Below are 13558 nucleotides of genomic sequence, written 5' to 3' on the forward strand. Positions count from 1 at the left end.
GACCGCGGGGCTGTAAATGCCAATTTGTAAGATCACTTCATATACCAGGCTGTGGCCTCCATCAGGCTCATGTGGCACCGACGAGGGCTGCCTGATCGATCTTAGCTGTGAAAATTGTAGCCTAGGGGAGGTCCTGGACGAATTAACCAGGGGGACGGAGTAAGCTTGTCCTCATATACTATCTTTGACGAAATTCAGGGAGAAGGGGACAGTCCCTTTGGTGAGCGGTGACCAATCATCACTTCTCATGCCTAAACTTCACTAGTCGGAAGCTTTGATCCCAGTCCTTTGATGCCCGCCAACCAATCAACATTCTCCATGTCCAAACCCAACCCACAACACAATCCTCCCTGACGCACCTCGCATGTGCGACTTTTCACATAGCATAGCCATAGACACAACCATGAGCAGGCGAAGGAGACTGTCTGAGCTGCGGGAGCGAATCACTACGAATATCGACCGTTTTGCAGCTATGGAAGAAGAAGAGGCTGACCCAGCGAATGTCGTGGAAAGGTAGGCTATTGTTATAATTCTGATAGGCCTACATCGTTTCACTGACCTTCTGTCATATAAGTTAATGCCTTGAATGAAAGTAGGGGTGGTGATCACCAATGACTAGGCTACTAACTTCCTCTTTTAAGTAGCGAAGTATTAGCTAAACTGCAAGATATATCCAACTAGAGCAGGGCCTTCAACGAGTATTTTCGTTGGGGATGTCTGTAAATGTCACGGTTATTCTGCAACAACCAGCAAAGCTCTGTAAATAAGTTTACTCTCCAAGGTAAGCCCTATAGTTGGCTCAGGTCGCTGGGGTGTATCCATTGAAAAACACGCTTTTTGTTCCACTGAGTAGCTGGAAAGATTGTGTGTGGGATGGTTTCGATTTACGCGGAATAGAAACTAATTTGGGATATTGGACATCACGCCACCACCCTCTGGCTAAAAGTGGAACTACAAGATAGGGTAACACTGGAACACAAACATTGGGTAGTTACTGACGAACGAGTCAGCAACTAACCATTAGTTAATAATTAGGTAGTTCCTTTATGGGAGTTACTTAAGAACTGATCATTAGTTACCATGTTAACGAACCAGTAAGTAGGCTAATGATTACTTCCTTCAAAATATTTTCTCTTTTCTCTATTTCGCTAGTTCATGAGTAGTTAATGGGTAGGTTCTTAATGACCCTTAAAGTCGAGCAGAACCAAAAAATGACTTTTTTCTTTTAGTTCAAATAGCCTACCTGGGTATGCACTGCACCCATTTAAAGTCCCTGGAAACCAAAACCCACAAAAAACTTCTAACTATTAAATTGAGGGTCTTATGTGAGTAATTGTGTGCCTCAGAAAGTAGTTGACATTACTTTCAACCCTGACCCAAAAAATCGACACTTTTCAACTAGGTCAGGATTTCCATCTCCCCATTGAAGAGAGTGGTGCGCGCGGTGCTAAAATGCATGATCTTATCACGTCATAAGATTTAATCGAATCACACACTCGCATGCACGCACGCGCGCACACACACACTGACACACACACACACACACACTCCATCTGTCTTTACTTCGCTCTCTCTCTCCTTCTCTCCGTTAACGGAGAGAGAGGTCTCCTCCGAGCAGGTTTCCTCCAGCAGGTCTCCTCCGAGAGAGAGAGAGGAGACCTGCTGCAGACGGGACACGCCCACAGTCCGGGAGAAAATCAACTCTAAAATCTAATTGATTCTCCTGACTTTTTTCATGACTGTCAAACCAAAATTTATGTACTTTGCGACGTTCATCGTCATTCAAATTTCTATTAACATAGGTTCCTGTGATGAACTCAAAATGCTAAATAATAAAAAAAATATTTCTGTTTCCAGGGACTTTAATAATCTCGGCAAAAAAAATCACAACAATCTAATTACTTTCGTTTTCACACTTTTTCACACAAGATTTCATTGATAACAGTAGTCTACCGTTTGCTGACGTCACCTAGTACTGCCAAATTTCTACCCCATTTCAACCAATCATATCACGACATGGCAGCTGTCAATCTAATCTTCATTTCAGGATAATTTTCTCTTCCAAATGAAGTAGAAAATGGCGCCTAGTGCCTGTCATCTGACAGAATTCCTATCCCATAAAGTAACTACTAACTTGGCCAATTGTATGAAACGTGAACTAAAAAACAAAAATATAATCTCGAAGAATGCAAAGAAATGTAACTGGCTCGTTCAAATGGGCATTCCAGGAATATCGTATTTACAGAAAAAAGTAGTAGACAGTGAAAACTCTAAAACATAATACAAAAATCTATACATAGTTTCCACATCGAATTAAAACTGTCCAACAATTTATTAAACTAGTTAAAATAACTATCAAAATACACAAAAAATTTTAACAAATTAACAAATAAGATACTTTATCCAATTTAAAGTGCAAGCATCCAATTGTGCATAGCTAGGTTTACATATTGACATAATTCCATAAATTATCTACAAAGTTAGCCCAACTACACCATTATCAAATTTCCTAAATGGATAAAATCTAGTCCATTGGTCTCTCAAACTAATGTGCTCTCTTTGCCATCACCACGCTAATGAGGCCACCCAAAACAGGTGGTGATGTAGGCCTATAGAAAATGGGGTTTCCTTGTCCTCTCTGCATGGACAATAGACACACAATGTCGGCCATCTTGGGGAAACCACAGATAAATATGCAGAAGAGTTGTTCATAGTTCAACCATTGGTCCAAATAAAACCACTTAAGTGACAAAATCACTGTTTAGAAAGGGAATCTACAAATCACCAAAAGTAAACAAAATCAAACAACAATACGAGGCAGGAGGTCAGTTACATATACAGTTCTTTTCGCCTTTTTCACCTCAGCATTTTTTCCGCCTAGCATGAAGGAACACAGGTGAAACCTCAAATAGGGCCATAGCACAACAGCACCTAAATGGATTATAATTTGGAAACGCTAGTTAATGTAGCCTTTGCTTGCTCCTCTGTTACTTCCTGCCTTTTCGACACATAATGAATACTAGTTAGTGAATGGCAGAATCGTCGAACCGAAGCAACCCACATAACGACGCATCAGCAGAGGCAATGTGGAGATCCATTCTTCCTAACTCCCCATCATTAATGAACAATATTAAATGTTGCCTACCTACAGTATAGTCCACATTTATCCATACAGCCGTATTTGCTGCTCTCCACACAGTGGATTTACAATCGTGATGCATTTGCTTTATAGGATTTCAGTCTGTAAGTTGATTGGCTGTCTGCTGTGACTATCAAAAAGCCAGTGAACTGATTTATAAAATGCTTTACTGAGGCTGTGCCAACTAGTTCTTTGACATTAGCGATAGGTGAATTTTACAACATGCCTCATTATTAACATTAACTACAGAAAACGGACAATGATCGGTGTGTTAGTGTGCATGTAAGTTGTTATTTTGAAAGAAAATGTCCAGTTCATCTCCTCGTGGTTTCATTTTTAACATCAGATGTCCCGTAAAGGCAGGTAATAGGTGTTTATTCAAAGCATAAATTAACTAAAAAGGCGTTATTTCTATGGATTACTTTGTGCATTAATAAAGACTACATATCGAAAATTAGACAGGTCTATCTGGAAAGGCAAATCATGAAATGGCTATAAAAATACTTTATGTTTATATTACATCGCAATTTTGATATGCAGCCTTTTAAATTTTGGAAAATGACCCAACTTGCTATGTCTTAACAAAATATTGTTTCTGCATCGCCATCTCAATGTGCGCAAGCACTGGTCACATTGCGGGACGTGCAATGACAAGTAATGGCACGAATTAACTCAAACACATCATGTTGTAACTTAATTTGCTGATTGATACAAAGCTGCACACTAGAAATCACAGGCTGAAGCTACATGCACCTGCTGCTGTCACCCATGCAGGTTAGCCACAACCTTCTTAAAGGGGCAAGGCATGAAGAGCTATCCAAGACATTTGGTGTAAAGTCCATGTACTATTTCGTATCGCAATATATATTGAAGCTCTAAAATCTAGTGAAACGTCACCTATCTACAATATTGTGTTAACTCCTACCAGCTGCTATATCAAAAGGTCCAATGTCGAAAATGTAAGGGAGGGTAACATCACACATAGCACCAGGACACTGGAGGGTGGAGTCTATAAATAGGGGTGTAACGCTTACCTGTGTCTTTCACTCTGCACTGACAACCAGGTGAGAGCATCTGAGGCCATCATTTGTTTGGAGGTACATTTGAGTCATCATTCATGTTTGGTAAGGGACTATAAATTGCAGTGAGCACAACCATCAGGCAAGAAACCAAGACTCCAGTCACCTGCGTGTTCCAGACTGCTGGACTGAACGTTGTTGCAGTTTTATCTAGATTCTAGTCACCTGCATGTACCTGACTGGTGGAGGGAACTTTGTTTCAGTTGTAACAAGCGTCAAACAAAGACACAACCAAGGGGCTACCACACTTTTCTATCACACTCCATAGTTTTTATTGTGCTTTTAACAAATTCAGTGACTGAGCCATTTAATGGTTTTTCCATGGGGCCCTTTCAGCAGTTAGAGGGGTGGTTGGGTGGTAGAGCGGCCATTTTCTACAGGTGCTTTAAGATTAGGTTTTAATCGCCTTAGTTTGCTGTGAGTAGGTTGAGTGCTGCATAACAGTTTTGAATTGGTTCGAGCTGTGTGTAGTGGTTTAGCTGGAACTCTCCTACAGAATTCTATTTTTGATACCGAGATACTTCATGCTTGCTTCCAATCACCCAGATAGTGCAGCCTTGCCCCACATTGCTTGTTTGCTTGTCGTTTTGTATTTACAGTTTACAGTCAATAAATATTGGAATTGTCTATATCATTGCCTTCTTGTGGGCCTAATTGAATTCCTTTCAGTTGGATATTTTTTTCAAATCTCCGATATGGTTAATAAAAACCTATATTTTTGATACAGCCATCTCCTCATCCAGTTTATTCAGGGTCCTTGAGCAACACCTCACCAAAAGTTGTTGAGACATTGCTTAGCTTGCCCCCATTGTGCATTCCTTAACATACAAAGTCTTTCCATAGGTTCAATCTTTTCCAGCAGACGAGAGGGGGCCAAGGACCCCGGCGCCGGGCCTTAGTGGGCAGGAGGAACCTCCTTACAATCTCTGTCTCCGTCCTCAATGTGGGCACAACAGAGTACAGGTCTCACAGAGGTAATTATGTGTCTTCAGTTATGTGTTCATCTTATACATGTGGCCCTTAAGGGGTTACATGGTCAAAAGGTGTATACTGATAGACCCACAACGCTAAGCTAATGATGATACCCCCCCATTTAAATTTAACTATAATAATACAAGCATAATAATTAACCCCCCAGTTCTAAATTTAGAAACTGTACAGATTTGTTGTTAATTGTGCCTGCAGCAGCCTATCAAATCTATGGCAATGTAATCTATGTTATTGTGTTTAATTTATTTTGTACCATTTTAGGTCTAGAAATTATTAATGCACTTTAATTTGATACTTATCAGTAACTGTAGCCCGATTCACTCAACCCACAGCCAGAAGAGACAGGGAGAATACGTCTAGAATTTAGGTTTCCAGAAATAATAACGTCTGCTAGGTTAGCAAACGGCCAGTAGAGGGTGCTGGCGCTCTTGGGTTTAGCAGTTTCTACATCCTTTTCACGTCATCCCGGAAGTCAAAGTGCTTACTGGCTCGAGTGACAGAAGCTAACTGAGATCTGACGAATGCTTCTATGTTTATACAGGTAAGGAAAGCTGTTAGGATTAACCAGAACATAGAATTATACAGTGTTAGTGTGAATTTGGAACCAGGATATCCGAGAGTGTGAAAGAATGAGTTGATGGTAGTATTATTACAATTTCTTGCTAGCGCGCTAGCCATTAGCATGACGAGCCGGGAAGCTAACGTTAGCATAACGACTGGTTAGCCAAGGTAAATGTAGTGTAGGAGCTATGAATATTAGTTTCACAATTGTTTTGAGTCTGTGATATTAATGTGTTTCTTCATGATTATGTTACTGTGTCTGTTGAGTAATGCTATTTGTGTTAAAGCTTTAAGTAAAAGCCATAATGCTAACTGAACGGTTATGGATAACACTGGGTTTAGCCTGCAGGTGGAAATGTCGAGGAAGTGGGTTATATCCCAGACAGCAAGTATAGTAGACAACACAGCTTTATTTAACTCATTGAGTGCCAGCCACTTTTGGAGAACGGACGCTCCCAGTGCCAGAGTTTCAGAGCGTTTTCAGTGATTTCTCGAGGCCCACAGAATATTGTGTGATATTACTATGTAAACACCGAACATGCACAAAGAACGATGAGACTCTCTTCTATCATCTGCAAAAAATAGTTTATTGATCCCATTTTCCGTTAGGGTCGGGTGCTGCCTTTCTGGCGGCTAATCGTGTGAAGAAACTATGCATACAGAGGCAGAGGAGCTCAGTTGTGTGCGCGGATTGACTGCTGTTGGCAGCCAACATCAGCTGCAGTCAGAGTGCAGTCAGAGCCATCTATGTCTCTGGCTGCAGCATGAGCGGTTTCTCTTAGATCACGGGGGTTTTTCCTGCAGTTTTCCGGACCTTCCTCTAATCTGGAGAGCACTGTCGCCACCTAATGTGTCGGTAAAATAGCTTTTACACATTCAACATGCCCCAAAATTTTACAGGAGATGGATCTGGCTTTGATCCACGTCCCACCGTCAAAAAACGCAATTGACGACTTTAGTCGTCTTTGGCACTCAACGTTACTAAAGCAATTGACGACTAAAGTCGTCATTGGCACTCAATGAGTTAAGGAAGTGGTTTAGCTGGAAAATATAGTTTAAGATATAAGAGTGGATAATATGGGTTTGAATAATTGGATTTAACTAAATAAGATATGTTTATGGGAGATAAGAAAATGGATATTTGTTTATTACTGAATGTTTATGGCCAATAGAAAATGTTATAGAATATGTAGTTTTAAAGAAGAATACAAGGTGCAGGTTAAACAAGGAAATATAATGACTGATTGAAATACCTGAACGGAATAGGATTGTGAGTTTCTGATTAGAACCAGACCGGAAGTAAGACACCGGAAGTCAAAGTGCTTACACTGTATGGAAAATGAGTGACAAAAGCTAACTGATAACTGACGGATGCTTTTATGTTTATACAGATCTTGGATCACAAAAATAAATTAAATGTGTTGCACCAGTTTGGACTCCTCGTTCCACTCTGTACCTGTAACAGCCGCATTCTGAAATCACTGCAGATTCACCAGTCCCTGCTTTATTTTTTACATTGCCACTACATGCATGATGATTATTTGCATTTTCTACAGAGGATATATCCACGTAATTAGTAAGCATGTCTTTATGTGTTGTCAGACATTAATTCCACCTGCAGGGTCGTGGTGGACAGGGCCCTGCAGGCTTTGGAGTTAAAGGCGGCCCTCCGGGAAAAGCTCCCAGATCTCCCGGAGGAGTTTGAACTGTACAGGCTCAGCGGTGGTGAGGGGCGGCGCTTATACAGACTGGATGACCTGACCCCGAGGGCGATCAGGGAGGGTGTGTTGGGTCGCTCCAACCTCTATATCTTGCCGAAGGTACCACGGACTATTTTCTTTTTTTTAATATTCCATTTTCACTTTTAGTCTATGAACGGGGCTTACAGATGTTTGTACTCAAGGTGTCCAATAAACAAATGTAAGCCCGTTGAAATAGTGTTCCATGGTTCCGTTTGGCAGACATCTATGCAGGCATATTGCAATGTCGGACAAAAATGGATAAGGGTCATGACTTTTGAACTTGGGATTAGGGCTGCACGATATATCGTTTACACATCGTCATCGCGATGTGCGCATGCGCAATAGTCACATCGCAGGGCGTGCGATGTTAAAAGTAAATTAACTCGTCATTTTGCTTGATAAACTCTCACTTTAGGGGTAGCCTACTGAGTGAAATGCAGTCTCTCTCAAAGGTGAGAGATGCCCTACTACTGTACTCACTCATTTAGTGCTTAGCTTCAACACAACAAAATGGACAGAGAGCTAAATTGAATTATTTTTGCTTATGTTGCGTTGCTGACAGTAGCCCGTCGGATGTAAACGATGTGATTGCGTAGGCGGATGTGTCCACAGGTTGCAGTGCACTAGCAGGCTGGCTGCTGTAACTCAAACATGTCTGTGGAGTGGAGATATTTACTCTTGAAACACCAACAAGCAAGACAGCAACATAATGACAAGAAGGCTAAAGTGATTATTACTGAGAAGTTGTCCGTGTATCACCGCAGCTCTCTCTCCCCCTCAGGCTCTGATGCCAGGTCCTACACATCGGGAGCGTTTTTTTCGTGCGATTAATTCGCACGTCAATAATATTATCCGAACCTATATCAGTCAATGCAACCGTGCATACCAACGGCGAAGTTTCGCCGAGTGTTATTGCGGTGTTTATTTTTTCGAACCACGGTCGATTTTTCAGTAGTTCGCTTCCGACGTGTACACATCTGTGGCTGTGATTGACAGGTGGGTCAAAACTCGCATCGCAATTTCGTGCCATATATTCGCTCTTGATGTGTAAGGACCTGGGTTGAGTTAATCATACATAGCGACTCATTTACACAAACATTTCAGTGAAAATAAAAAGACAAGAGACATATCTTGGCAATTAAATGTATATTTATTACTTTTCACGAATGAATTGTTTGTCACCAGTGCTGCTACATGTGAATCGTCGTCTCTGTCTGTACTGCGGTGCGCTCCAAAACCGGAACTCCACAGATGCGGAGTGTACCACTTGGTAGTTTCTGGAGGGGGTTTCCGGGGGGGTCAGACAAAGTGTGTAAAGTGGCAGGGGTGTTTCATTGTTGATTTATTGAAACGGTAGATTCTGGCACTCAATATTAGGGGTGGGCAATATATCAATTGTATATCAATATTGTGATATGAGACTATATGGTCTTAGATGTTGGATATGGTAAAATATGGTGATGATACGGCATACATGTTGTCTTTCCCTGGCTTTAAAAGCTGCAGTACACTAAGTGAAATGTAGGCTAGTGACATTTTTAAAGTAGAATGTCATAACTCACTCACTTTTTCATGTATGTAAGTCATGGAAATCTATTGGTCAAAATGTGTATGAACCCTGATAGATGGTGCTCTGAGGCCTACCAGTAGGCCACAGCCCAGTGGTTGAGAAACATTAAAATACATAATTTCCCCTCCAATATCAGATGGACTCCTCTACAAAATCACCCAAATCAATCTAGAAGTATTATTTTCTTTAAAATAGAGCTATTCTGGTAATCTGGTGAAAATCTCTATTTTTTCATATCGCAATATATATCGCAGGGGTGGGGAATATCGCAATGTCAGTTTTTTCCAATATCGTGCAGCCCTACTTGGGATCACACAGACAAATGACACCACTTTTCTCTATGATTTTGTCCTCAGAAATCCTATATATATATATATATATATATATATATATATATATATATATTTTCAGATGCATGGGGAGCCATGTTCATAGTAGATAGTATTTCGTAGAACAAACCAATAACACAAACAAGCTCAGAATCGAAAATAATGGAAGAAAGCGAGAAACAAGACATCGACATTCCAAAATAAAATGTTAGCAACAGCCGCATAAGGTGCATAAGTACTTGCTAGATACTGTGTGCATGGGGCAACACACAAGGGGCCTGTGAGTACCCGGGCGAGCCATCAGTCACCCCTAACCTCAGTCACTTGTCATTCTTAACCCTTATCCAAAGTAGTCCAAAAATGGGTCCCTGATATTAGAAAACCTTTTAAGCTAGTCTGTTCTCAGGACCCTGTGTCTCACATCCCCATCAGCCACACCTTAAAAAAGGTGAAGATGAGGATTTCATTCCTTCTGAATTAGTATTGGCGACAGTTTGCCCCAGTGTTAGATAGAGCTGCACAGCTGGAGGGAAATACAGATAGAGGACGCCCAACACCCAAAGATGGCGAGTTCTGCCTTAATTTAACAAAGTTTTTAGGCTGTATGTAGGCTGTACTTAGATGCATGGGATGGGTCAAATAAGTGTTTTTGTTTATTTCATCTCAGCTGTGTCATTAAATAGTCTTGTGTTACAGCCTTCTGAAGCTATGGGTGGAGCAAGGACTCCGGCCGAAACGCGACCAGTAACTTCACAGGTAAATGTACATGTGCAGTAGGGGTTAATATTTGTCCTCAAAATGACGCATACCGGGAAACGAGACATTATGCCCTCTTTCCAAGAACTCCTGGGAAATTGTTTTTTTTTTTTTATGCTTCAAGGATAAATATTAGTTCCCAGCATGAGGAATTTATTATTTGGTGCCTTCATATTTATTAATTAAGGCAAAACATCGCAATTTAACAAAGTTGGTAGGCTGTACCTATATGCATGGAATGGGTCAAATTAGTGTTTTTGTTCATTTCATCTCAGCTGTGTCATTACAGAGTCTTGTGTTACAGATTCCAGAAGCTGTGGTTGGAGCAGGGACTCTGGTCCTAAGGCGACCAGTAACTTCACAGGTACATGTGCAGTAGGGTTTAATATTAGTCCTCCAAATGACGCATACCGGAAAACGGGACATTATGCCCTCTTTCCAAGAACTCCCGGGAAATTGTTTATATATATATATTTTTATTTTCTGCTTCAAGGAGAAATATTAGTTCCCAACATGAGGAATTTATTATTTGGTGCCTTCAGATTTATTAATTAAGGCAAAACATCGCAATTTAACAAAGTTTGTAGGCTGTACCTATATGCATGGAATGGGTCAAATTAGTGTTTTGGTTCATTTCATCTCAGCTGTGTCATTACAGAGTCTTGTGTTACAGATTGCAGAAGCTGTGGGTGGAGCAGGGACTCTGGTCCTAAACCGACCATCAACTTCACAGGTAAATGTACATGTGCAGTAGGGTTTAATATTAGTCCTCAAAATGACGCATCCTGGAAAACGGGACATTATGCCCTCTTTCCTAGAACTCCCGGGAAATTGTTTATATATATTTTTTTATTTTTTTCTGCTTCAAGGAGAAATATTAGTTCCCAACATGAGGAATTTATTATTTGGTGCCTTCATATTTATTAATTAAGGCAAAACATCGCAATTTAACAAAGTTTTTAGGCTGTATGTAGGCTGTACCTATATGCATGGAATGGGTCAAATTAGTGTTTTTGTTGATTTCATCTCAGCTGTGTCATTACAGAGTCTTGTGTTACAGATTCCAGAAGCTGTGGTTGGAGCAGGGACTCTGGTCCTAAACCGACCATCAACTTCACAGGTAAATGTACATGTGCAGTAGGGTTTAATATTAGTCCTCCAAATGACGCATACCGGAAAACGGGACATTATGCCCTCTTTCCAAGAACTCCCGGGAAATTGTTTATATATATATATATATATATTTTTTTTTCTGCTTAAAGGAGAAATATTAGTTCCCAACATGAGGAATTTATTATTTGGTGCCTTAATATTTATTAATTAAGGCAAAACATCGCAATTTAACAAAGTTTGTAGGCTGTACCTATATGCATGGAATGGGTCAAATTAGTGTTTTTGTTCATTTCATCTCAGCTGTGTCATTACAGAGTCTTGTGTTACAGATTGCAGAAGCTGTGGGTGGAGCAGGGACTCTGGTCCTAAACCGACCATCAACTTCACAGGTAAATGTACATGTGCAGTAGGGTTTAATATTAGTCCTCCAAATGACGCATACCGGAAAACGGGACGTTATGCCCTCTTTCCAAGAACTCCCGGGAAATAGTTTATATATATATTTTTATTTTTTCTGCTTCAAGGAGAAATATTAGTTCCCAACATGAGGAATTTATAATTTGGTGCCTTCATATTTATTAATTAAGGCAAAACATCGCAATTTAACAAAGTTTTTAGGCTGTATGTAGGCTGTACCTATATTCATGGAATGGGTCAAATTAGTGTTTTTGTTAATTTCATCTCAGCTGTGTCATTACAGAGTCTTGTGTTACAGATTCCACAAGCTGTGGTTGGAGCAGGGACTCTGGTCCTAAACCGACCATCAACTTCAAAGGTAAATGTACATGTGCAGTAGGGTTTAATATTAGTCCTCCAAATGACGCATACCGGAAAACGGGACATTATGCCCTCTTTCCAAGAACTCCCGGGAAATTGTTTATATACCGTATATATATATATTTTTTTTCGGCTTCAAGGAGAAATATTAGTTCCCAACATGAGGAATTTATTATTTGGTGCCTTCATATTTATTAATTAAGGCAAAACATCGCAATTTCACAAAGTTTGTAGGCTGTACACTCAAATTAGTGTTTTTGTTCATTTCATCTCAGCTGTGTCATTACAGAGTCTTGTGTTACAGATTGCAGAAGCTGTGGGTGGAGCAGGGACTCTGGCCGAAAGCCAACCAGTGACTTCACAGGTAAATGTACATGTGCAGTAGGGTTTAATATTAGTCCAAAACATCTCAATTCAACAAGTTTTTGGGCTGGATGTAGGCTGTACCGAAATGTATTAGGCTATATGGCGCCGTTAGGGTTTATGTAATTCACCAATCGCCTGGATTGGCGTATGAATACATCCTGTAGTACCCTGGGCTAAAGATTTTCTTAGAGTTGTGGAAAATGCCGTGGAAGGAATGGAGCCGTAGACGTAAACCCGTTTTCGCGCGCTTTTACACACAAGATCAATGCTGTCTGATAACCTGGCACCGTGTGCTTTTATATGGGGTGCTGCACTACGCTCTGGTGGCTGCACCGCTCGTCTTCCAGCCGTGCCCAGACATCTCCATACCGGAGCATGGCTGGATCAGACTATCTCCACCCCTCTGTGCACGGACATCGCCTACAACCAGACCATCATGCCCATTGCCCAACCTGGGGCACACGAACAGAGTAAGCACGGCTGGGCTGATTGTAGTTTTCACCGCTGGTGAAGTTTGCATGGTGCTCACTCGCCGTCTCGTCGGCAACTGCATTAACGGTCATGGCACAATCCCCTCAAGCAAGTCAGAAGTGTAGAGAAAATAAACATCGTGGGCTTTGTGTTTATTAGGCTATGTTTGTGTTTATTAGGCTATGTGCAATAGGCTTTCCGTGTGTGTTCCACCGGCGCACAGCGCACAAAGGCGCATGGCCAAAACACGCAGAAATAAAATCTGAAATTAATTCCACTCTGCAAAGGATATCCAATTTGAAATTACTGGCTATAGCATTATTGCCAGAGAAGCTAGTATTAAAATCTGCCTGCAAGACCTCGTTTTTCGGCGCTAGATAAATAGAAAATTGATTGATTGTTGGTTGATTGATTCACTTTGATGTCTCCGAAATGCATACAGGCCCACATCGTGATCATTTAATGACTTTACAATGCTTACAGTAGCCTAATATATTCCATATTGTTTTAAAATATAGACGACATCATTTAAGAAACTAAACTGTCAGCATATTTATAAATATAGGCCTATTCCAATATGTCCTGCTACATTTTCTCCCCGGTTTCCCGTCATTAATTGTCCGTGTTGGCTGGCATTTCCCGGCAATCCCTTTTCCCGGAATTAA

The sequence above is a fragment of the Poromitra crassiceps genome (genome assembly GCF_964638095.1).
Source record: "Poromitra crassiceps genome assembly, contig: HAP1_SCAFFOLD_139, whole genome shotgun sequence".
NCBI classification, from domain to species: domain Eukaryota; kingdom Metazoa; phylum Chordata; class Actinopteri; order Beryciformes; family Melamphaidae; genus Poromitra; species Poromitra crassiceps.